The sequence below is a fragment of the Lissotriton vulgaris genome, chromosome 9 (assembly GCF_964263255.1).
Source record: "Lissotriton vulgaris chromosome 9, aLisVul1.2, whole genome shotgun sequence".
Taxonomy (NCBI): domain Eukaryota; kingdom Metazoa; phylum Chordata; class Amphibia; order Caudata; family Salamandridae; genus Lissotriton; species Lissotriton vulgaris.
This window is the reverse complement of record NC_141697.1, coordinates 663,163,572-663,190,344: the sequence shown is the minus strand read 5'-3', so window position 1 is coordinate 663,190,344 and position 26,773 is coordinate 663,163,572. Positions and strand designations below refer to the sequence as shown.

The window sequence follows — 26,773 nt, the reverse complement described above, 5'->3', positions numbered from 1 at the left end:
CCCAGGCCTTCAAAATGGACCTCAAAGTTCTCATCCTCCAAAGGCACCTCCAAATCTAATTCACGCCCTCTCTATCACCTGAAGGAAGGCCTCCCATTATTGAAAATTCTATTGTCCTTGACTATTGAAGTGCCTTCCCAGTGTGTTCTGGCAGTTTGAGTGTTTACCATTTATTGCAGTATTATCCTTGTTCCTGTGTATGGTACCCTTCTGTAACTTGCACAAGTCACTTTTCTCTGGTTTCACACTGTATGCTACCTCTCACTTTTTGTTTGCTTTAGATACTTGCACAAGTGCCACCAATGCCTATGTAACGCTTGTTCTTGTGCGGGAGTGTCATTTATTGCAGTATTATACCTCTACTTGTACTTTGTAGGCTTTTGTAACCTGCACACTTATCACTTTTTCCTCCTGTAATGTACCGATTGCTACCTCATGTATTTTGGTTGCTCACTATTGTCACTTTTGATTTATGTAACCTAACGTTTGCTTTTGTAATTTGTTCACTTGTAATTCTTCTCCACATGTATCATTGCTGTTCCTATTGTGAAGCGCTCTGACACCTTCAGGTAAAGTCCGCGCTATATAAAATCGCATAAATAAATAAATAAAAATAAAATAAATAAATTAAGCTCCCCTTTCACGTGGGGGAGACCAAACCGACGGGGGAGTGGAGATAATTAGCTTACAGCTGTATTTGTAATCTCCCCTCTGACGTAGGGCGAGATCACAGCCGGGTGCGCGCTCTAAGGGTCCGCCCTCCAGCCTGATTGGTCGGTTGATATCCATTCTGGATGGAGTAGCCTGTATTTGGAAGCTGTCAATTGGACAGAGCGCTAGTCTGTTTTCTTGCTAAGGAAGCGACTCCTTTTAATGTGGATAAATGCATAACAGCGCTTAGGCACGAGTAACGCTCACGACTCGGAGATACCGCACAACCGTAGGCGTCATTACGGGTACTTGGAGCTGAAGGACCTCGGAGCAGAGGGTGAGAAGGCTTGGCAGAGGTGTACTCGGTGACGGCGGCCTTTATCTGATTGATGTTATTGTATGTGGCAGGGAGTTGTATTTTGTGAGAGGGCGGGCGTTTTGTCGAAATGTGGACGATTTATGTGCTATATGATGTGTAGGTGTTCGAACTCTCACAGTAGGAGGTTATGTTCCTAATCCAGTAGAGGTGGGCGAGCGAAAACTCTAGCCCGAAGTCTGGCTTAGCGCAAGGTCCTTTTGGAACCGCGAGCCCATAACGAGCCGAGCTCTCATGTGTTTTTACCTGCCACCCTCCCTCTACCCATGATGTGGCGTTCGGAGCAGAGCTGCCGACTTTGGAACTGGGGTACCAGTTTTGAGTCTCGCTTCTGCTCAACGTCCTGTGATTATCGGCATATCTTCTGAAATCTCCACGCCCATAAAAAATGAACTAGACCTTATGTAATGCAACAGGTTCCCATGAAAAGTCCTGACCTCACCAATACCTTCAGGTGGAGTTCTGTCTATATAAAACAGCCTAAAAAATCACAGAAAAAACAAGCCTTCACATAAATAAAGACTAATGGGTACTTGTTTGTGGATGATTTATTATAAGTGAAACCAGAAAACCTGGATGAATATCGGCTTCCCAACTTAAATTGTGTAGTCTAAGGCATTTAGTTAATTTCACCAAAACTCTTTATTTCCTCAGAATCCTATGAGAGTCCTTTAGAGTATGTGATTTCCGAATACCATTTGTACAAAAACTATTGCGTTTGATTTAATAGACTATAATGTTTCTCTGTAATAATCTGGGCCATGTACTTGACAACTGTTTTGCCTCTTAGTTTATTACTGGTTTAGATTTAATAACTATCACTTTTAATATGTAATTCTCAGTACAATGCTATAATGCGACGTATTAATGTCAAAGCTTCCACGTTAAAAAATTTTTTATTTTCGAGAGAGTTTATTATATTTTAAGTGATGTTTGTTGTATGATTTACATTTGCACTGGCTCCTCGATCCGAGCCTGACCTTGGCTCCGCTCTCCCTGTTAATTTATTGACTCGCCCAACCTCTAGTGATCTTGGAGATGTGCCTGGTGCTGTGTTGGATGGTTTTGGACAGGCTGCTGCTGCTTGTAGGTTGTTGATTCCTCATGACATGCCTTTCACAACCGGACAAGGAGCAGCTCCATTTTGGTATGCCTTTTACTTGTGGTGTTTAGTGCAGCAATGCTGATGACTTGGAAAATATCTACATTTGACACCTATACAATCTGACCACATCTATATATCTCACATAGACACTCTGATATGGGATAATATTAATTCTCATCCCAACAGATCTCTCCACTTCTCCCTCAACCATCCCAGCTCGGGGCCACAACTATATACACATTCTTAGATTGCAGTAACTAGGTAGGCTGACAGTAACACATGTAATATCACAAAGGAACTTGCAGAGCTGTTCAAAGCTAATGTCATGCTGAAAAAATATGTGCGTCTATTACACTTCATTATCCAACACACTGCTACGCACTGCGTCCCGTTACACGATAACTAAACCTCAGTGGTCTTTGCTCATGATGTCAAAATACTTCCCACATGGGATAAAAACTTCCTTCCAACAACACACCCTACATGGCGAAGCATTCTACTCATGTAGACTAGTTATTGAGCACCCCCACATAAGAGTAGTAAGAGCTGAATAAATACCAAAACAAATGAGGGGTCCTACTCTGCCAAAGGGACAGGACGCCACTTGACGCAATGTCTTAAAAATTAGACCCCCTTGGGAATTTCTGCATTCAACACACCACTATTAGTTTGTAACTCTACTCTCATAACCCACGTATTAGTACACACTCACCCAATAGGAGCTTAACGTATTATCCAATTAATCTAAAAATTGTTTTATTTGTACATTCTAAATTCATCATAACACAATTAAAAACATGACGAAGTGCAACTCCACAGATAAAAAAAAAAAGTGTGTGACAATGTGAAAAATCAATATTCATATACAAATAAAAACTTTGTTATAGTAAATCACAAACCATATTGTCCCCAAAGGGGAAAGTTCTCTTTAAAAGTGACCAAGAAGCGACTCGTTTCGGTGGTCTCACAGGCCCAACCACCTTCTTCAGGCTTTAAAAATGACATTAATCATATCACAACACTTCAAATATCTTAAAAACACAGAAAGTATATATGTATATATGCAGATCAATATGATCATATCAATAAACAATTCATATACACAAACAGTTCCTATACACTAGTATGCAGTTTATTCATTATTTTTAACTGTTGGATACTCTATAATCAAATCACATGAACAAATAAAGAAACATATATACATCAAGATCATTGGCCAATTAAACTACCTGTGCTCCCTCAATCAACAATGCCTACATCTCTTAAATCATTGTATAAAGGTTATTGGGTAGTTCAAGTTATTTTATTTACAATGATAGTCTGAATATGTTACTGGTCGGTTTGACCAATAGGAGGTCCTAGATATATGAACTAATCGAATAATGGCCTGTCGAAATTAATATGCAGCTATGGTAGATAAATTCTTCGCATGCCCATAATTTACAACGGTGCATAGCACACGATAAATCTGGAGATTGAGTGCTATGTGCCGGTTATGATTTATAAATTCAGCAGTGCATGATTAATATCTGACCATATATAGATATAGAGATTGAGAAAGCCTTCTGCGAAGGCGAAACGCGTCTCTCTGAGCTCGGGGTCGAGGGAGACCCATGCAATAAATAAGCCATATCCTGACAGCTTCGTGTGCGTGCCTTCTTCTTTGGGAGCAGGACTGGGTGTTCATATATATATATATATATATATATATATATATATCTCCAAGAAAGAAGTGACTCAAACAGATAGATTCACCGAAGAACAAAAATATATTTCCACTACAACGTTTCAGCTTCCGCCTTCCTCAAGTAGTTTTTTTTTAAACTACCTGAGGAAGGCGGAAGCTGAAACGTTGTAGTGGAAATATATTTTTGTTCTTCGGTGAATCTATCTGTTTGAGTCACTTCTTTCTTGGATATTTTATTTCTTTGTGACTCATTGTATCCAGATTTTTGCCCTGGCTGGCTGTTTTCTCTTCATCCACAAGTGTGTGTGTGTGTGTATGTATGTGTGTGTATATATATATATATATATATATATATATATATATATCTCCAGCGCCTGTCTTCGCATAAGGATTACAAATGCTCACAGAAGGAGTGAAAGAATAAAAATATTTTGGATTACCAACTTGATAACGAGTGCGGCTCATTTTCCTCGGAGACCGGGGAGTTTTGGAATTATTGGTAGCATTTTGGGCTTTCAACCGCAGGAGTTGCGCACCCCACAAGAGCGCCGCACAGGCCGGGAAAGGAAAGCCAACTTGTTTGGATATAGATATATATATATATATATATATATATATATATATATATATATATTCCCCTTCATCCCTAAATTAGTATCTGGGTAGTTGGGTAAAACGATAATGAATAACGGGGCCAACTCCATTCTAAGATGTCCGTCGTTTCTGGGAACCGGATATCAGCATAATAGTCCGGTTTCTGTGTCGACGCGATCGTGAGACATATATATATATATATATATATATATATATATATATATATATATATATAGATGGCTAGCAATGAGGGGAAAAAAATACGAAAAGGATACACTTGCAGACGCTGAGATTTTTGAATCCCGGTAAGTGTGTTAGTGGGTTGGGATGTTTTATTGTTAGAACATCGCGGGGCACCTTAGTAAGAGACTGTGATGGATGTTGGGGTTTTGTTTAAAAACAGGATCTTTCTCCCCTGCGTCAGTTCTTTCCTGTCCATATTTATTTATGCCTCAAAGATTACAGATTGGCAAAGGTTGGGACAGGCAGCAACAATGCCGGTTGACACTTCTTGTTTGTAATGCAGGTTTTTTTGCGAGTCCTATGAAAAAATATATTTATTGAAATCTCCACTTATAATTTCATGTTTGGACATCGTATTCTAAGGTAATTTGCCTGCTTTGCTTGCTAGAATAGCCGACTTCACATAGGGCATTTAATAGCTTGGGGCACATACTCTGCATTTTTTATATCCTGTTTGAAAATATCCACATGTAGCCTGTTAATTGCAGACGGCTTGCGAGTCCTATGAAAAAGCATTATACTTATTGAGTGCTCCACCTATAACTTCATGTTTGGATATCGTATTTTAAGGTAAATCGCCTGCTTGTCTTGTTAGAATAGCTGAATTCCAATATGGCATTAACAGCATGAGTTCCATATTTTGCGCTTTTATATCATGTTTAGGCGGAACAAAAACCTACGTGAAGCTGGACCTGGCATCGGACCGGGAAACTATAGATTCTGACAGTGGTATTTTTCCTTCAAACCGTCAATTAGGTAGGTTAAGAAAGTATGTAGGTCAGGAAAGTACACGAAGGATAAAACTCTTGTACAACATTTCGTGTTGTTTTATTTAATAGAAATTGATACCTTCAGAGGATTTTGCCGAGCAAGTTTGAAAATCAGGAGCCTTTGTCCCCGCATATGTATTACAAGCCCTGATCAAGGTGGGTTTAGAGTGAACATGGAAGCTACTAGATGAGTAATGATGTAGTTACTCTGGGCTAAAAATGGAGACTAATCTATTAAGGAGGAGGGTTAGTGCCTCAGTTACACACTTTAATAGGTCCTTAGATTATCATAAGTTGAGAAAGCCATTATATGGTTATTAGTGCAAATATAATGGGTTAATCTTTCAAACCAACACCATAAAGAGAATGGTTGGTCCCCTCTGAGTGTGCATAAAACCTGCTGATGGGCTCTTAGTCTATCAGTGAATTTCCCCCAGACCATTGGTTTCATTATAAACCATGTTGGCAAAGAGTCATATTATCTAATTCTGGGCACTCTGATCATGAAGTATAATGAATGGTTGTATACCTTCTTGTCATATATGAAGGTATGTGAGCTGTAAAGTTGGGTGGGGGCGTAGCTTGACCACCATCGAGCATGGACGCATGAGCTGAGAGCTCCGTGTCGGCCTCAATATTTATCCTGTCATCAAAATGCGCCTGGCGGTGTTTGCGGCTCCGAGGGGGCCCCCCAGGGATGAGAGGTGCTCACACGATAATTGAGCTTCAATAGGGGTCCCCGGGGGCCGCTCGCTTGGCGATTGCTGCCGCTCCCCCTGGAGGGGTCCGGCCATCTTGTGTAGTGTAGTTCCTATATTCCCAATAGGCTCTGCGCATTGGAATAACATAAACAGCAGTGTAGACGTAGGACTGAGGTCTCTAGGTCTCTACTGACTATGTTAGACCTAATTAGTTTTGCCAGCTAGCTCAGAGGCCACTAGAAACTTTCTCGAATGAACAGGGAGGAGTTAACTTCTCTGATTCAGACAAGAAAGGGATTAGCTTCTGACAACCATATAACATGACAACTTTGCTCCCTCAGAATAAAGAGTATATCTCTAGAGTCGTGTGAAAACAATAGACAACTATTTTACTCAGTCAATCGTGCATGCTTAATTTCACCAGAGTGCAGAGAAATAGAGAGACAGCCGTTTTTTTAATGAGCAGTCTTCTTCCTCATGCAAGAGAAATGAATTGCCACAATTGCAATACTTAGCATTAAGTAGTGCGTACAGTAAAAGGAGTATTATGAAATAATACTGTAAAAGCATTGATATGGTTTCTTAGCCATATGATACTTTAAAATGGATAAAATATTTACATACATAAAAACATTGACTAACAAACTCAACTGGTGCTTCTAAGATACGCCTACCCCGGTGTACCTGACCTAAGCCTAATACGTGGGAAGGAGTAAGTAAGTTGCAGTTTTAAGTTAAGTTAGGTTTTCTTTGCCAAGAATCGTAATCAAGAATTCTCTCTAAGGTTTTAATCAGCTCTGTACCTTGGTTATAGAATGAAGGATGTCTTGTATCTCTTTCTCAGAACTCGATCTCCCAGCAACCCGCGAGGGTGACTTGGGAACACCGGAGCTGGATTTTCTCGGCTGAAGAAAAAGACAGCGTCTCTCTCAGTGCGTCAAGGGGAGGGGCGGTTTCCTTCGGCTCTCGTAACAGCTGGGCTCCCGGGCAAGTAGAACGTCGCTGTGCTCCCAGCACCGTGTGTTTGCTTAAGGCATTGTTGGTATATTTATACCTGAGAGGTGCCGGGTTTGACGTAAGGTTGGACATAAGACTTCACTAAGAATCAACAGTTCTTTCTGGACTACAGGAGTTCTTCTGCAAATCAAAACAAAAGCAGGGTGTTTTCCCGAGCTGCTGGAGGCTTGGTTTGTTTAAAGAACGCGTTGTGCTTTCTAGGAGTCTATGGGAGTAGCCTTGCCGTTTTTGGACTGCTTGGGCTATTACTAAATATGGGTATGATTCTTATGCCTTTTATAAGGATATTATTAGTTATAACAACATAAGGGCATGAATCGGGAATATCAAATTAGGCTCCTAGATAAAAATACAACACTTGGTTGCGGCCTACGGAGGGCCTAACATCCCGGCCTTGCGCAAATAGGAGTCCGCCAGAGGGGAGCAGCAATCCGGCAACGGAGGAGCTCTGTGCCGAAGCGGGGTGCGGGAGCTGACCGCGCTGAGAGTGGACTTGCTGACTGGGGTGGACCAAGCTACATGGCAGACGCCGACCTGGGAGGTGCCCTGGAGGCCGTAAAACACTGGCGGCGTCCCTTTAAGGCGAGGCGCGGCGCACGGAGTGGAGCAGGAGTCGCCATATCAGATAGCGGCCGCCCACGCGGATAGCAGTCGGCGACATCGGACGACGAAGCTCATTATGGCGCCTGTGCCCTGATAAGAGGGCTAGACACCGTAGGCAGCGGGGACCATCCTGAGCCTGGCGGGTGGCCGAGTACAGGCTTGGTGACACGGATCGGCCGCCGGCTGAGGTGGCCTGGACGAGCGGCCGCGGAGGTACTTAGACTGGGTGAACATTGCGGGGACCCCCCCCTTGTGCCTTCGCACCCTGCACATGTGGTGGTGGGGAACCTGGCCCACGGTAGGGTGAACCCGAACGAAGAAGCTCCCCTTCGCACCGTGATCTGATGTTTGGCGGCCCAGCTTTCAGAGGGACTGGAGAATTGGGGACTTTCCGGCGTGCACAAGGTGGCCGCACATCAGATCTGGAGGTGGTGTGGGGATAGCTGTTATCCCCCTCCCTTCTGTGACACCATCCCAGAGACCGACCCGAGTCAGACGCTTCGGGGCGGATGGATCTACTTGGTGGTGGACGAGAGGCCCTGGTGGGGATGGCCTTGGCACGACTGACGTAGCAGCTGGAGAAGCTGTGGTGGCCCTCGAGAGCGGATCACCCTGGCTGCCGAAAGGGTGGTCGAAGTGGTCAGGAAAGCAACGCGATTGAAAAAAGCCAATTCCTGGTGGATCCAAGGACGGTGACTGGTGGAGTCGCCTCTCTGGTTAGCGGTGGCTAGCAGTCTTGGCTCCCAATCTGTGCTCGACGAGCCAAGGGGTCACCCTGCAGCGATGTTGACCAGCCGCGAGCATGGAAGCAGAGTGGAGTAACTGGTGCATATATCTTAGTCCCCGGAGAACACGGCTGGAGGCACATAGCCCTCTATCTTTGGGCTGGAGACCTGCTTTTGGGGTTAGAACATGGGGAAACCACGACGGACACACTTGAGAACCAGGAACAAGGCTCGACTGAAAGTCTGGCTGCAGCAACAGCAGGTGGAACAGATCCTCAAAGCTATATCGGACACGAAAAAGGCACTACGCCATGATATAGCGGAGGTGTCTCCGAGCCTCAGATTATTGCGGGTGGATTATGGCAAGCTAGCTGACCGCGTCAAAAGCACAGAACGTGCACTGGAAAAGCTGGAACCAGCCCAAAAGGTGACAGAGGCGTCAGTGGGTGACCTATTACGCAGAGTACAGCAGTTGGAGAAGAGGGCAGAAGATGCAGAAGGGCGCAACAGGCGCAAAAACATTCGGGTGGTGGGCCTACCCGAAAAAGTTGAAGGGGACAGCATGGTCACCTACCTAGAAGCATGGTTGTGTGATATGGTCGCCCCAAGGGTTTGTCGCAGTTCTATACGCTGGAAAGGGCCCATCGTGTACCCGCCCGCCAGCTCTGGGCCGTCCTCGCCGACCAGTGGTCACACGTCTGTTACACTTCAAAGACCGCAACATTATATTACAGAATGCCCGGACGTCTGGCCCGTATCGAGTAGACCATGCCTCAGTCTTATTCCCAGGAGGTCCAACTGAGCCGCTTTTAATTTCTGGCGGTTTTGAGGGCCCTTCGCGAGGAGGGTATGCAGTATGCTCTGTTATTTCCGGCACGCTTGAAGGTGATGGTGGACGGGAATACGACCGTCGACACACCAGATGATGTGTGGCACTGGCTTGAAAAGTATCGTGCGGGAACGGACGGCGCTGGACGATGGGAAAAGACGGCCGAGACTCAATCGAAACCTCGCAGGGGCCGTCGCAATATGAAACGCGTGATGAACAAACAGTCACCATCGACTTCACAGACTGAGCCGGAGAGGCAAGCGGCCTTACCGAAAGTTAAGCCCATCTATTTTATTGAAGCTGTGTTGCCTGGTCGCCAATATTTGCTTGAGATCTGTATCCTGATTTGCTTCACTGGCATCAGATCCTGACTCGTGGGCCTTTTTATCATGGTCCAGTTGCCTCTGCGACTTTCTAGGTTCAAACTGGAGTTTGGATTGTGCTTTCTCTGGCTTCCCCATGCTGCACGCAAGTTATCTGCTGCCTTCAGCCCACCAGGGAAACGGCAATGCCCTCGTACAGTCCAGCACAGTTCTGGAGCCCCCTTTTATGCTTGCTTGATATCTGGTTCAGAAAAGGGGGGGTGGGGGACCACTGCCGCGCTCACCTCAGGCCTCCTCGGATTGTTACAGCTGATTCTCCTCTACCACTGGGCTTGATCTGGTCACCGATGTACCCCACAGGGGCAGGAAGTCACAGGACCCTCGGCACTACAGGCCGCAGCCACTGTTCTTCCATATGTCTGGTGGGCTCCTCCTGCAGCACCGACAGGACGTCCCCAGCTGGCACACAGGTAAGGCCGCTGTGCCCGCCGCAGGTAGGCCCCGACCAGGCCCGCAGAGATCCCGATGTCCCTGGGAAGAGCGTGGCTCAGCAAGCGTCACAAGGGGATCCACCACACCTCGCTCTCAAATGCAGATGAGTGATCAGCTCCTCCTCTTGCAGTGTCGTTGGGCCGCTCTCCGCTGATACCCAGTAAAGGACACCAGGTTCTCCACACGTTGGCCGCTCTTTTGCCCGCAGTAAAATCGATTTTCCCAGGCACGGCAGGGCCTCACAAATGGCTCTCAGGGTTACTCTACGCTCCACCACCTAGTACGCCGAGTTTGGGGTGAGGATGCAAATTAAAAATTAGAATTCTGCAGGATAGTTGGCCAGTTGCGGCAGAGCAGTTCTAACTTGTGTCCATCTCCGAGCCAGGTAAGCTCTGCTTATTTGTGTTTTGTATTTTTTTCTTTTGCAAGTTCAGGTATCTGGGTACTTTACATTAAGCAATATACGCAGACACTCTGTAAGTTGAGCCTCCGCGAAACAAACCCTGTTTGCCGGGCTCAAGGTACCCCGCACTAGCCCTCCCCTCGACATCAGCATGTGAGATGGCTGACAATCCTGTGAAACGCACAATTAGAATGTATTCTCATTATGTATTCCAAAGCAGCGCCAGCCTTCTTGTTTTCTACTGCTTGTATTTTGTTGTTGCTCCCTCTCGGGAAGGAGGCCATTTTCTTTCCTCCACTTGCCAACAACTTTGGCTTTGACGACTGCTTCTTTCTTAGAGCTACATTGAATATTCCCCCTGCCAGTGCTTGCTCACTATCCCATCATGACTAGTGACAGGATATTTGACTTAATTACTTGCTAATAGACAATTAAGAAATTTAGTCCTGGTGCTGACGTGCCAGGTCATAGTCTGTCTAAATTGCATTCATCAAGCTGACTTGTTACCTCTGAGCCCTGATAAAAAGGAACCGTCACTTCAGACATTTATCAGAAAAAGCATTGAAAACATACAAAAAAACACACTAAGTGGCTTCTCTTTTGTGTTTCATAGCACAGCATTACTTTATATGGTTCCTTCATTTTGTCTGTTGCAAGTCTTGGTCGCCTCTAGTCTTGTTAGCTGTTTGAGAGCGGTGTTATTGTCTGCTTCAAACGAGACCTCTTTTGTACAGGATTGCTTTATGTACTGGAAAAAAGGGGGCATTAATCATTCCACCCCCTGTCATTATGTTTCTCCTTTCGTGAGAATAGTTGGAGCAGCCATGTATTTTTTTGTTCTACAGCAGGATAGGGACTTTGTGTTAGCAGTATTGTGTGTTCCAAAAAGAAATAACAGCTACCCCAAAAAAACAGTGTCTTTGCTAATATTTTAGAAAAATAATCATAAAACAGCACTGACTTACTACTTGTGCATTCCAGCGGGATTTAGCATTAACCGCAGGAGATGGGACCCAGAGCGGTACTAGGATCGTTGGTAGCAGGAAGTACCTCTAAGCTTAGTGCTAGTAAGCGCAACGTCCTCGCAGGCTCATGATGCCCATGACTTCATCTTAGCAAATTGACACTGAAGGCAGTACCTTGTTTCAGGCCCTTTCTACCATACTAGGCACATATGGCTATTTCCCACACATAATATTATTTATGTTGAGACAGCATAAATCTGTCATGTGAGTAAGGTAGGGATCTGTGCACATGTCCTGAAGAAGAAGCTTTACGCTTCCAAACATGTTGGCGCACACACAGAAGGTTATGTACATTAAATAAACATAAAAACCTCCATCACACCTTTTTAACAATACCAGCACGGAGGCATATTAAAAGTTTTTTTTAGTCCTCACTTGCCAGGTATTTTTTAAACACTCACTAATCCATTCACATCTGACCCTACCACTCACCAACCTCACACACCACACATAGAGATTACATCAGTGCTCCCGCGTATTTGTTGATTAGCAGCACGCCGCATTCCGTAGAGTGACGCGAAGACCCCTATGATGAAGCATGACACCAAGGGCCCTTTGGTGTGTGAGGGGTATTTAAGAAACACAAAGTGTTTCCCACCACTGTAGGAAACACTTGCCTTTCTAAAACCTGTTCCCCCTTCTCCTTCGCCTATCATTCATGGGTGGATTCTCTATGTTCTTTAAATATTTCTCTTCCCTTCACATATCTGTTCTTTGTGATAAACCTGCTTACAGTTCTCAATCAAGATGTATTTGCCTACTTTTCTATCACACCTTTTCTTTGCTGGTGTTTTTGTTCATCAGGCCTTTATCCCGTAGGCGTTCATACAGATGGAATATATGGTGTTGGTCATGCAGCTCATTTTTCAACCAATGGCGGACCTGAGATTATGCAAACATCTCCACTTCTAATAAGCTACATTCAGCCACATGCATCAACAGAAGGAATTGCGATTCCTAAATAGCGATCTTTAAGGAACCGCTATTTAGGAATTTCGGAGTCGCTATAAAAATAGCGATTCCTACACATTCCTTAATTGCTACTCGCAAATTGTGAGTCACAATTAATGAATGCTGTCCCATTCATTCCTATGGGCCTCCAGTCCCATAGGAATGTAATGTAGATTGCATGCGCAATTTGCGAGTGCCAGTAGGTACTCTCAAATTGCTCATGCAATTTCAAGGGTACAAGGGTGTCAAAATGACAACCTGTTGTACCCCTGAGATTGATCTGTGCACATATGTTGCACACAAACATTCCCTAATGGCATGTGTGTGCGCAACATGAAACTTTGAAAAATGCACAAAAGTGCATTTTTCAAATTTTTAGCACATTACCATGAAGTTCAACTTCATGGTAATTTGCTACTCCTATTAGCAAAATCGCTAATTTCTTTACTTTGATGCATTGCATTTAAGGAATCTCAATTTGGGATTCCTTAAATGCAATCGCAATTGAAGGAATCTCAATTTAGAGATTCCTTAAATTGCGATTTTTTTGCATTTGGAATGATGCATCCCGAATGCAAAAATACCGGTCGCAAAGGGGCAGATTCTGAGAATCTGCCCGTTTGCGACTGGTGTCTTTTAATGTCTTCTAAAGGTTTGATTGCACTCACCTAGAACTATAAGCAAACCATGACGCATTTATTTGCTCTTCTTCTCGGAAAGTGATGTTTTCCCAAAGAAGGTGAAAAGTCATTGTTAAAACAAAAAGAGCGTAAATAAAGATGAAAATGCAGCCCACCCCATAATTTCTCCTACTTTGTCCTAGAAGGAGAGAATGACCCTTGTTATCGGAGAGGAATACCTCTTTGGTGGCGGCGTAGCCATGGGGCCAGCAATAGTGGTGTACCAGTTATGAGGTAATAAATGTAGGAGACGTGCTTTCCCACTCCACCAGATATCTCAGCTAGGCAGCTCTATCTAGGAAAGTCTGTGTAGAATTGCCAGGCCCACCGCCCTAATGTGACTGGTCTTTATTGTTGTCAGCTAGGAAGCCGCAAAGCCTTTACTTTCCTTTATAAAAATATTTTTTGAATTCTGAAGCTGCTTCAGTACACGGACTGATACAACCAAGGTATTAGTCAGGGAACAGGTACAGGTTTCGGGCCGAGACTTTATAATGTAATGTTTCAGTTTAGTCAGCATTATTGTGTAATTTAAGGTCACCACCTGGGCTGTGGAACAACCGAGCTGGATTCCTAGGTAAGTTAGTTTCAACATCCCACTTCGAATCTAGAATCCAACTGGTGTGGTAGCGGGTTTAGAACGTGGGCTTCTTACTAAGCTGTTTTTTTTTAATTTTAAGGCTAGAAGCCATTTTTAGACCCACAGTCCTTCAACGGGGGTTGGGGGGGTTATGTAGGTAGCTGGCTCTGTACATACTATACTATACCATAGTAAGGTATAGTGTGCCACAGAGACCAATGGATCCCCAGAGGCTTACAGAGGCTTAAGTAGATAATACTAAATGCTCTATCTGTGGTAGTGCGGTCGAGCAGTTAGGCTTATCAAAGGGCTGTGTTAAGCATTTGTTTGACACACTCAGGCCATACATTATTACACGTACTCAAAGACTGCAGTCCAAGACTATTTGTTTTGTATAAAAAGTTATTACTTTATTATTTCCGAACCAAGAGGCACTCAGTTTCAAGAATAGCAATAATACATTTCAAGATGCTGCAGGAATTGTTTTGCAAGGCAGTAACATGCTTTACAGTAGTAGGAATACTTTAGTATTGTCAATCAGAAACAGTAGAATTTAGCAACTGTAAAAGATAGACTTTTGAATTCAATGGGAGAAATCAAATGCAATTCTATAGGAGGAGAACAGTTATATGCAATAACAGGTAAGTATAGGTCTTAATCTTCCAGTCTTCAGGGGTTTAGACCAACTCTGGGAAAGGTTCAGTTTAAGGTAGGTACTACACCACTATAGGCCCTGGGGCTCCCGGCTCCAGAGGTCACTGGGCCTCAGTGTTAGTCAGTGGAGACTGGGGGCACCCACAAGAGGTGCAGGTTGCAGGTAGGTACCGGCAGTTTCAGGGCACAGGCCTCGGGGTTAAGGGGGACATGGGGGGCCACAAGGCAGCATCAAAGCTGCAGCATCAGTGGCACAGGGGTGGCCGAGTGCAGGGTACAAATCTGCATTGGGCACCCAGTGATATTCAATGGGTAATCTTGGTCTCACAAAGAGGCTGCAGGCTCGGACCAGGAGGCTGGATGAAGGTGACCATTGGCTGGACAGGTAAGTTGCATTGTAGAGGGAGGTCTGGGCACCATTGGTAGAGCTCCCCAAGGCCGGCCAGCTCATGATGCAGGGGTACCTTTTGGTGTCCGATTTTCCTTGTTGGAGCCAGTCCCTCTCAGGGGGACCTTTCGTGTAGAGTTTGCAGGTGACTTTGTGAGGCCTATGAGAGGTCAGCCACTGATGGAGTCTGGGCCTAGATCGCTGTTCAGATGTCACTGGACAGGTAAGCACTCAGACTCTGGCTATGGGAGTCGGGTTCTATGTGGGCAGGTGTCGCTGATCTGGAGTCCTTGAAGTTAGTTTTCTGGATAGGTCAGGTGTCCTTTGGAGATCTGGTCTTTGTTGAAGTGTGGCAGTTTTCCCGGGGTTCTTGGGAAGTCGCTGGCCACAGGACAGGCGTCATCTTCTTTGCATTGTCTTCAAGCAGGAGACCGGTAGGGATGGGGCCAAATCAGTAGTAGTCATCCAGGCTCGGCTGCATGGCGTCTTATTCTTCCTTTTCTTCTTAGGTTGTAGGAATCTGAGTAGCGAGGTTTAGGGGTGCCCCTAAATACTTCGTTTGGGGGAGTTACAGGGACTGGCAGCCAATGGGTTACTTGCCCTTAGGGTGACTACTCTTTGTATACCTCCTCCCTTTGGGGAGGGGGCATCCCCTAACCTGATTAAGTAGGATCCTTTGATTCAAGATTAAGAGGTCCTAAGGATGGGGTTACCTCGGTCCAGGACACCTTAGGCTTGGTTCTGACAGAGAGGGGGGCACATCTCTCCTGGCTACTAATTTTCTATTGCTTCAAGCTTGGTCAGTGGGTGGGAATCTCCTCTAGCTGGAGAGAGCCTGGTCAGTGTAACAAAGGGCAGGAAGCATTTCTGGCTACCCACCCTGAATGCTGTCCCTCCTTTGAGGGGGGGGGGGTAGTTGTAGGGTGAGAAGTTCCTCCACCCGAAGCAGGCTTTGTTCCTGACCCACGAGAACACAAGGTTTGCACCTCAGGGGGGTCAGAAACATGTCTGTGTGTGGCAGATTGGTACAGACCAGCGAGCTGCACACTAGAGAGTTGGTAGTTTTTCCTTTGAGTGTGTTTTGTAGTAAATCCAACACTTGCATTAGTGTGGGTTTAATATGCTGAGAAGTTTGATACCAAACTTCTTAGCTTTCAGTAAAGCCTTCATGGAGCTGTGAAGTTCGTAATGACAAGCTCTAAGCTTATGCACTTAATATGATTCCACAGCACTGAAAATGTATGTGAATGGGCACAAACACTTTGGGGGCATATTACTCCTCCATCTATGCCCTCACTTGTGGTTTAGTGCACCCTGCCTTAGAGCTGTCTTGCTTCACCCTCAGTCAGATAAAACTGAATACCACTCCCACACAGTGGCTCAAACATGACGAAGCAATACATAGAACACAACACCACCTAGAAAGGGGTTTTACTCTATAAAATGGAGCACATCCAAGACTGGCCTTCAGAATAAGGCTTGGGGTTTTATTTATGCAATGCTCTCCAACAGAAAGGCTTTGCCAGGGGTGGGGAGCGTATGCACACATACACAAGCAATAATAACACACTTGACAAATTCAACAGTTAAATGCATGGATAATAATAAACCCAAGAATAATGCATAAGCAAGTTATACTCGACGTCTTGCAGGAAATCAGATAGATATATACACTAAATACATCAGAGGAATAGTTTGGATGTTCACACTCACTGGCACATCACAAAGTCAATACTCAAAGAAAACACCTCAGATGATTATAGCCACTGGAAACTGAATATGCACACACAAACAGCCACTCATCACATTGGCACTAATCAAAAACAAGATACATCACCAGCTGAAAACTTCATCTTGGCCCCTCCAGACTGGGGAATTCACAGCCGAGGACAAGAGACTCAGCAAAACCTGGCATTGTTGCACTGACAATGCATCCACATTCCGGCTCAAGCAATTCTGGTTTCTAAATCAACAAGCCTCAGCTTTATAGTCTCAAAACACACTAGAAGGTTTGAGGGACCTTCCCTCTGCACCAAGGAAACTTACTGGAATTGGCCTCCTTCCATGCAAGCATTCCAAAGGCAAAAGAATTCCCACGTTCCCTCTGCATTCTCGCATGTTCCGGCCTTCATCTTAACGAAGCTTACAAAAGCCTCTGGCGGTACATTCAACAATCTCCTCTCAAAAACAAAGCAACCTTGAACTGTTTAACCCAAACAACTTGAGAACTCTGGGGGCCTGCCTGTGCGCGCAAAAAGCTCAAGCAAAACAGAGTCCGAATTCAAGATGACATGAGGGCATGTCAAAGGCAATAGTAAGAACTTCATAATACTTCCCAATGTACAACACAATGCACATTTGTGCACCACTGCCTATAGCATCACACACTTCTTCTGCCAATGTACAATACAATGCACATTTGAGCATCACTGCTCATAACACTGCACTACAAGACAAACAGTCTCTCTCTCTTTCTCTCTCTCTCTCTCTCTCTCTCTCCCCACCCCCACGTTCTGTTCTTGGTAAGCTGTTCTACTCTGTGACCGCTCCCGCTTTAAAATTACGAAATCTTCAAGGGAAACAAGGCACATGCAGGATATACATTCATGTTAGGGTAAAATGAAACACCAAAGTCAATTAAAATGATGGTATTCAAAGGTCCTCATGTGGTGTCCAACCATTGAGCGCATCTAGAATTATACTTACCTGGGCCACAGACAGGGGTTTGTGAGTATGGGACACAGGGATGTGTGCCATGTCGAATCTTGAGTTTTGTCTTTACCAAAACTCAGTCTGCAATGGCAGTGTCCATGTTTTGGTCAGGGGTCTTTGAGTGTGCCACAAAATATATATGGGGGAGCCCTTAGAGTCCATCTCTGGCCACAAGTCCCTTGGTACCAGTGGTACCTTTTACAAAGGTCTTGCATGTGGGCTAGAGGTGTGCCAATTGTGAAAACCATGGTACAGTTTTGGGAAAGACCACAGGCATTGAGAACCTGATTGGTAGGCACCCACTGCACACTCAAAGTGCATCAGATATCCGTCAAGAATTGGGAGGGGGAGTTCACCATGCAAAATGGCGCACTTTCCTACAGTTTGGGGCCATGCTTGGGTCTGTCAGGGATACTAATCTATCATCTGCAGACATGTTGAGCTCCTATTCATCTGTACCCTAACCAACCCAGTTTATCTCCTGCCTGATGGCATTTGGCACAGGCTTCTTAATGAGATCAAATGGACGCGCTTAGAGTGGACAGTGCTGCCTCGTGCCTCTTTCTATTTTTAATGGGGAGGATATATTTCTGTTTGATTTATTAAATGCCATTGAGAACTGTATCAGGCTAATGCCCACCTAAGGAAGCATGGGCCAAAGCCTATAGTATGAAATATCCTTGCCATAAACTTCCAGTCCACCCTATCAAACGCCTTCTCCATGTTGAGAGCTAGTAGTAAGAGGGTTCTGAAAGCTGACCACACGCTTGTGCGTGTGATCAGGTTTTCGTCGGCAGGCATTGGTTTATTGTGTTTTTTTCCCCCCAAAAAGGCACGCAATTGGCCAAAGGTGGGCGCATGTCCCGCCTTTGCAACGCCCATTCCTGTCCGTGTCTAGCACGCGCATCAGCACACGTTCGCCTCGCTGCTGCTGCGCTTCCTCCACAGCTCCTCTGTGGTGCTCGCGCACCACTGGTTGTTTGTGTTGTTTTGTCTCGTCTCGCCTTTTTTCGCTCCATGATGAGTTGGCGCCTGAAGCATTTGCATTTCGATTTTACTTTGTGGATTCGTGCTTGATTTTGAAACTCCTTTCTGTTTGGGCACCAGCTCCCCATTGGGTTTCACTATTATATTTACTATGTCCAAGGTCACCTTTGCTTTCAGTTGAGAGGCCAAGAGCCTGCTCACCTCATTGCCACTTTTGTTTGATTTGTAGCATTACGTATTCTGCCCTGTCTAATTCAAAGTCTCTCATCTGGGAATACAACGTCATGATGTTGTGCCAGAGGGTAGAGGATGCAGTTTGTTTGTGTTCTTCTCCATAGCCCAGAGCCATGATTCCAGTTTCCTCCTTAAAGTTGCCCTTTCTTTCTTCTGGTGAAAAACCTACAAGAAGATCAGCTTAAAGGGTGACCCATAGTGTTGGTACACTAATATCTGGGTTATTGTTATTAGAGATAGTCTTCTGTTTGCTTTCCTAATTTTGACCACCACCACAGGATCTTGGAGAAGACGTTGTTTCTTCTCCAAGATCTGTCTCTGTGTAGGGGACTACTCATCACTATTGCAATAAGTTTGTGGTCGCACTCCCAGATGCGCCCGATGATATCCTGTATATATGCCGGGAGGTTTGCGCTTAGAAGAGAGTGATTTAGTTGTGCATAAGTCTTGTGGGAGTATTAGGTATTGTCTAAGGTTCCCCTCTGTTGTTCCTCCAGGCATCTCACCTCCCCCAACCAGCTTAAGAATCTTGGTCTCGTTGCACCATGCCATCAAATCTCAGCTGAGAGCGATCTCTCTGACCATGAATAGCTAGAATTAAGACCCCTTCTATGATTATCTCCCCCCTCCACGCATTGTAGTACCGCGACTGTCAGATTTAAAGAAGCTTTCTTGGTTGGTATTTGGAATTTAGATCAAAACTGTTGTATAATGTGGTATTTGGAATTTGGGTTGTCATTCTCAGGATTTTCCGCCTTTATCTGGGATTATTGTCTTTATTACACCACTGAAGGAGCTACTGCATAGAATTTCTGTCCCTGCCTTTGTACTGTGGGAGGAAAATAATTGTTGAGGGTAGAATCGAATTTTGCCTAGCTTCGTAATGGTAAGTTTCAATTCTATTAAGGACACTTAAGGATGGAGCTATGAACAGACTCCAAGAAAGAGTCATCTAATGGCATGTATTGCGTAGACTCCTCCTCCTCCTCATAATAGTCCCCCTGCTCCATTGTACTAAATCAGTGGAATTACCACCAGCAATTCAGGTCGCCCTCAGCAGTGGCAGGGACAAAGTGTGCACACACACACCCAAAGATTGACCAAAGCAGATGTAAGAATGGCAACTGCCAAGGAATGGGCAATAGACAGAAGAAAAAACCCTTAACAGGAGGCAACCTCCCGATTTTAAGAGACCGGCAGAAAGTAAAAAGGGGCACAATACCGACCCCGAAGGGCGTTCTGGGTTTGGTGGCAGGGGGGAAATGCTCCGGCGGGTTCGGGCACTCTCAGCGCGGCTTCGCTCTGAAGTAACCACGCTGAGGGAGCAACGAGACGAGCGGGCTCCCCCTGGCGGGCTACAGAGCCCGCCACAAAAGGGCTGGCCGCGTTAGGAGCGATTAGCGCTCCCGCGGTCAAACATCAGAGACAGTCAGGGAATCTGCGAATAAAACATCAAATAAGCAATACAGGCAACGCGATTCCCCTCATAATGGCCCAAAGCCCTGAAGAACGAGTAAAACAGTAAATATACTTGACAGTATAGAAAACAACTTAACTTGGCTGTGCAGCATGGAAGAAAGAGGAGGTTTTCTCAGGGAGTTGGAGCTTTCTAGGAGTCATAGACCGAGTGGAAGGACTCCATTACGATGCCAGACCTGGAACTCATGGGAGTTGATGTTCATGGACTAATGTTGTTCGTTTTGTGTAATAAATGATGTATTTTTCTCTGGTTGTAAAGAAAAAATCATTTTTGTCTTTTCTGGCTGCTGTGAGTTTTGTGTGAAGGAATAAATGCATAACCTGAGCCTCCGGTCCTGACATAGAATCTAGATACCAATCTGTTCTCGTCAACTTTGTTTCTTGTAGTAGGCATGTCTCTCCTTTGCTGTCTTTCAAAAGATTAATTATTGCTTGTTGCTTGACTGGGTAATTGAGGCCTTCCACATTAAAGCTCACTATTTTGACCAATATACTCACATCTTTGATATGTTGCCAATGTAGATCCCAAAAGCTCCCCAGAGTGATGCCATTGTCCCTCTTGAGCTCTGTTTTTGCTTCCAGGAATGTGTCTCAAGTCCCAGATTAGAAACTAAAGTTTGGTGGGTTTCATCGGAAACCAGCTCCCCAACTAAAATACCCTTTCTCCAATTATTCCTGCTCCTACAGTGTTCCCAAAAACTATCACAACTGCGAAAATCCCTCTTTCCAAATCATTTTGGGTCCTGGGAACCTTCCTGCCAACGTCTTTTCGTGTGCTATTCTCGTCCCTCACCCAGACCTGCTCCCTGAAATTCACACTCCTGCTTTCTCAGTTGGACAAAAATGGTAGAGCTGTTCCACACAAAAAAAATAATTCATACAGATCTGCTTCTTGTAACGTTTTACCTAAATAGTACTATGAAAAGCACACTATCAAACAATCTGGTTTATGAGTTTCACCCCAGATATTCAGGGTCTGGTTTAAATGTGCAATATTACACAAGCATCCGATCTTGAACCAGATGGCTAAAAGACTTGCTAATCCTTCAAGACTAGGAGCCTTGAATTAAGGAAGATACCTAGGTTGTCTGAGGAGAGGCAACACTCTTTGGTGGATAGGGTACAATCTATGGCCCTTGGAAGTCTTTCTGTCAGTCCTCTTCAGTTTCTAGAGTCCAGCTACCAAAAACAGGCCATTACCATCTTGCCATAATTCTAGGTGTTTGTGTAAGCCCAGTTTCGACTTTCTTCTACTCTGGGCCCTATGTACCAATGACTTTTGCACTCACACGCCCTGAAATATGCAAAATCAAAGGGTCAGCGAACTGAAAAATGCGATATGCCATGTATTAACCCCATTTTGCGAGTCAGAAAAGTTTTCCCACTTACAAGATATGTTCTGCAAGCCATTATATACCATCCTGAATGCAAGTTGCTTTATGTATCAGTTGCAGTCGCTATTCATTAATCAGTTAGACCTCTCTATTTATGTGGTAACTGGTTTGTAAATGTAAATCTGTGCAGCGCTCACAACTTACCCTTTATGAATCCTGTCAAGTGGCCGTAGGCAGCAGACAATGGCCTAGTATGTTCACCCAGATGTCTTTCCTGACGGAAAAGATTTTTTTTTTTAACACATCACCTGCTCCTATGAAGAGAAACATGCTTCTTTCATAAAAATGTTTCCTGGTTTGGAATGAGAATGCATGTCTTATGTCTCTTGCAGACCACCATCCCTGCCCCGATTGCGGCCCTGACAAGCTCAAGGCCACAGGCGGTGGAGCAGGCAGAAAAAGATATATTGAACACACATCAGCTCGCCCCCTGCAAAATATGGACTCCCGGAATTGAGGCGCCCCAAAGTATTGATAAACTCATCACATGCCTTTGCCCCAATGTAGATATTTTAGGGAGCACTATTGAACTAGTATCCTGGAACGTTGCAGGCCTGGCATCTACATTTCAGAATCAGGAGTGGTTGGAATAAATCATAAAGTTCAAAATAATATGCTTAGAGGAAACCTGGGAGGCAGACCACATTCATTTTCATTTAGTCTGGTATAAATCGTTCGGGATACCGGCATGTAAGTCAACGGCCGGAAGAGCGAGGGGAGGACTCTTAATATTTGTAGATGTGGGTTTGGAAGGGAGCTGGGTTGACTTAAAATGGAACTCAGAAGATCTGTTAGGTCTCAGATTTAAAAATAGGGATTTTAATATGAACCTCGTAAATTTCTATAACTGAAGAGGCTCCCGAGCGAGAGAGCTCGATGAGAGATTAAGTCGCCTGAAGGAGCTGAAGCAGGGTACAATGGTGCCCATGCTTTTAGTCGGGGGGGACTTTAACTGCCACTTGTGCCCAAATTTGCTACCTATTAAAGAAGACTTGACCTCCTGCAATTCCGAGGAGGGACTGCATTTTGAGCACACAGTGGAGGGTAGGGAATTGAGTAGTCTGATGATTAAACATACGCTCGAACACACTATGGACCTATTGGTTGTTGACCCTAATAAGCGGGTAAACCCTACTTTTAAAGGAAGAGGTCGTAACCCCTTCGTTGAATTTATTTTAGTGTCCGATCTGTTAAAGAAAAGGGAACATGGTTTTCTAATGGAATTGAGCGGCTTTGGTGACCACAATCCCTTAGCACTGTCTTTTATTAGCACCAAATGCAAGTAGGATGACCAAGAGGGGGGTGGGTTAAAATTTAGAAAAGATCACTGATCAGGGTAGGCGCTTGAAATGGGCGAGAATTAATGGGGAAGACTTTTATAGATCTTTAGCAAAAGAAACACTAAAAAATGGCAGATGGCGGAACCTTCATGTGGTTGCACCTGATCCGAAATAACCTCAATAGTAAATTTGCCCCTTTCTAAATTTTTACAAAGGGAATATGTGCACACTATTAAGACACCCGCCTTCACAATGTCAGTCCTGAACAGAACTTAAACAAGTAACATAAAAAAGCACAGGTGCACCATAAATCAGAATTATGAAACAATATCCATATTCATCACAAGGCACAGATAGTGAAGTCCAGAAGTCTTGTTTGTTTGATTCTGTATTTTTCAACAGAAGGAAAACGAACAGCCAACGCGTTTCGTCCCAAGACGGGACTTCTTCAGGGCAAGGAATGAAGAGACAAATTCCTGGCGACGAGAGTGAATGTGTGGTGAACACCCGTTGGAGAAAGTTAATCTCGTAGCTCCAAACAAGAAATAGAATTGTAAAAACGTTGGGGGTCTATATATTATTTCAATCCACCAGGGTTGAAGTGCAGCCGGGCTCGAGTATAGCGCTATACGTACTGACGGTGGGCAGCACACGGGCTTCGGATGACACTTCATCCTCCTTTCTCTCGCGGAATCCGGCGGGGTTACAGGAAGAACTTCTTAAAGCTATACATATCCCACTTTGAGGGGTCTGTTACACAAGCTCAGGTGCACAACCTATGGATGGTGCACCGCGGATACTTTGATCCACATCTTGACTACAAGTGATCTTCCCAACTTGATAAATACATCTAGCCATACTTCAAGCCCGGCTGCACAATAATCCTGGAGGATAGAACTTCTATACAGATCCACAGGCGTTACTGTCACACTCTCGAGCCCGGCTGCACTTCAACCCTGGTGGATTGAAACAATATATAGACCCCCAACGTTTTTACAATTCTATTTCTTGTTTGGAGCTACGAGATTAACATTCCAACGGGTGTTCACCACACGTTCACTCTCGTCGCCAGGAATTTGTCTCTACATTCCTTGCCCTGAAGAAGTCCCGTCTTGGGACGAAACGCGTCGGCTGTTCGTTTTTCTTCTGTTGAAAAATAAAGAATCAAACAAACAAGACTTCTGGACTTCACTATCTGTGCCTTGTGATGAATATGGATATTGTTTCATAATTCTGATTTATGGTGCACCTGTGCTTTTTTCTGTTACTTTAGCAAAAGAAGGCGGATTGCTTTTATAGAAATGTCTAGATCTATCAGTGGGAGGGTCACGTTTAGTTGTCCTTTTCGAGGAAATGGGTCAACTGATAGATGCCCTTTTAAAAACAACTGGACAGGGTAACCCTAAAAGGATCCTAGGTGGTTTGATAAAGCCTGCTCAGTCGCACAGAGCAAGTAGAGAGCCTCTTTGAGATGTAACCCAAGGGACAAACAAAGGGTGATGCAATCTAGGCTAAATTACAAGCAGGAACTAAATCGACGGAAGAAGGCCCTCCAAATCCAAATCTGGGAGGACCTAAGTGGAGTTGCTAAAAGGAAGAATATAACCACCTTTTGGAAGAAAATTAATAACACCTGATTTCAAAATGTAAATAGCCCACAGATAGGATCTAATGTTCTCCCGGAACAGTGGGTGGAGCACTTTAGAGGGCTTTATAACCGGAGGTATAAGGAGCCACCGGACAATGGTGAGGAGCCGGGGAGGTTGAACGTAATACTTGAATTCTCCCTAGAGGAGGTCACTGCAGGTATCCAGGGTCTCACTAAAAATAAGGCACCGGGACCAGATGGGATTCCGCCGGACCTCTACCTAAGTAAAGTGGATCTGTGGGCTCCAATTTTAACAAGAATATTAAACGCTGCTATAGCTACAGGGCTTCCCCGCTCCTGGTCGTCTGCCACAATAGTGCCTATCTTTAAAAAGGGGAATAGAGAAAATCCTCAGTGTTACCGCCCAATCTCCCTTATAGACGTCACGGCCAAAGTCCTGGGACGTGTCGTCCTAAATCGCCTGATGAATTGGGCTGAGGACCAATACATTATCACTGACGTCCAGTATGGTTTTAGGGCTAATAGATCAATTACAGATCAATGCCTAAACTTATACTTATTGGTGGCTAAATATACCATTGCTGGCACTGAAGCGGTCTATTTAGCCTTTATGGATCTCACCGCTGCATTCAACTGTGTAAATAGGGAGAAGTTGTGGGACCAACTGAGTAATTTAGGGGCAGATCAGGACCTTATAAAGATCTTAAAAGCACTACATTGGAATATGACGGCCAATGTAAGGTATAATTTGAAGATTGGATGCACTGACCCCTTTACTTGAAGTAGTGGTGTGCAACAAGGGTGCATTTTGGCACCATTTTTGTTTTCTTTGTATAATAAATGGTTTCGAACAAGCCCTACTAAGCCTTAACGTGGACTCACCAAGAGTAGGTAGAAGAGCAATCCCAGTCTTACTCTACGCTGACGACGCAGTACTTTTGGCACGTACTCCACGGGGACTACAGACATTGATAGATCTAAATTACTCATGAAGTCCACAAAGCCATCTATCTGCCAACCTAACCATGTCGTATGTAATGGAAGCAGGGTTAAAACCAAGGAAAAGTTTTAATTATAAAATAGGCGAACACAAACTAGAGAAGGTGCAGTCCTTCTCTTACTTGGGCATTTTATTTGATGGGCACTTACAAATTTAAAGTGTTACTTGAGGTGCGTTGTAACAGGTTATTGTCAAGCACAGGGGCAATAATGAATTTTGGTCGTAGAATGGGGCGTTGGTCCCCGGAGCAAATGATGAACTTCTATAACTCTATCTGCTATTCTAAGGTGGCGTATGGTGCGGAACTCTGGGGGTTCACCAATTCTGATAAATTGCAGGTAGAGGAGAATAAATACATGAGAAGGCTCATTAAGGTCCCAAAGGGTGTCCCTGCTTACATTGTCCATGAAGAGCTGGGGGGGGGGGGGCTTTATAGAGGACAGGATTCACGTCGGACCCCTGTTAGCATGTCTAAAGATTTCGGACAACCCGGAGGCAGAATTGACCAGGCAAATAATTACGGATTGCCTTGGCAGGGATAGGGGAATGGACATTCCATGGCTGAAGTCTCTTAAGGTCGTTTTTGAAAAAATTGGCTGTAAGGATCTCTTCTCAAACCCGCCCGGAGGTGTAGGCCGGGATAAAGCTAGTCTGAAGAAGTGGTTTACCATCTATAAAACAACCTCTAGAGAGAAGAAGGAATGGGGCAAACAGTCAGTCAGAGCCTATGGCCTAGTGAGGTCTAGCGAAGGAATGGAACCGTACCTTGCCCTTACACACAACGCTCAGGACAGATTTTTAATAACACGTTTTATGCTCAACCTTTTACATTATTTATTAGCTGATCCGGCAGGTTTTACTAATTATGTAGAACCAAAGGGTCCCTGCGGCTGCAATCAACGATCTCCGCAGGATACCCTTCATTTTGTATTGTTATGCCCTTTTTATTCATTGCCCAGGTGCCTGTATCTGAATAACTTGAATTAAATTTAGGCATGCTTAGGTTGCTCTTTCACACTTACAAATGGCGCAAGATCCCCTGACCCTTCTCTCCATCACAAGCCTTTTAAGGCTAGCACTTAAATTAAGAGAGACAAGAGGATCTGTGGAAAGGAGTGGGGGTTAGACAGAGGACTAACTATTTGTAATGAATAGTAATGACTACTTCTGTGCCCTTTTTTTAGGTCTCGCACCTGCGACGCATCGTGAAGCGATGTCGCAGCGAGACCTATTGTCGGCGCGTCTGCTTTCAAGGAGACAGGAGATGGGCGCACACACACA

General features: G+C 44.7%; 1 protein-coding gene across 1 annotated transcript in view; it reads left to right on the top strand.

The window, feature by feature from the left end:
- Positions 1–826: 826 nt before the first annotated feature.
- LOC147692067 (CLOCK-interacting pacemaker-like) overlaps positions 827–26,773 on the top strand; it is a 203,358-nt gene continuing 177,411 nt past the window's right edge. Inside the window, exon 1 of the mRNA XM_086938369.1 lies at positions 827–988. The gene's annotated coding sequence lies outside the window, so the exon portion shown is untranslated. The remainder of the gene's footprint in view (positions 989–26,773) is intronic.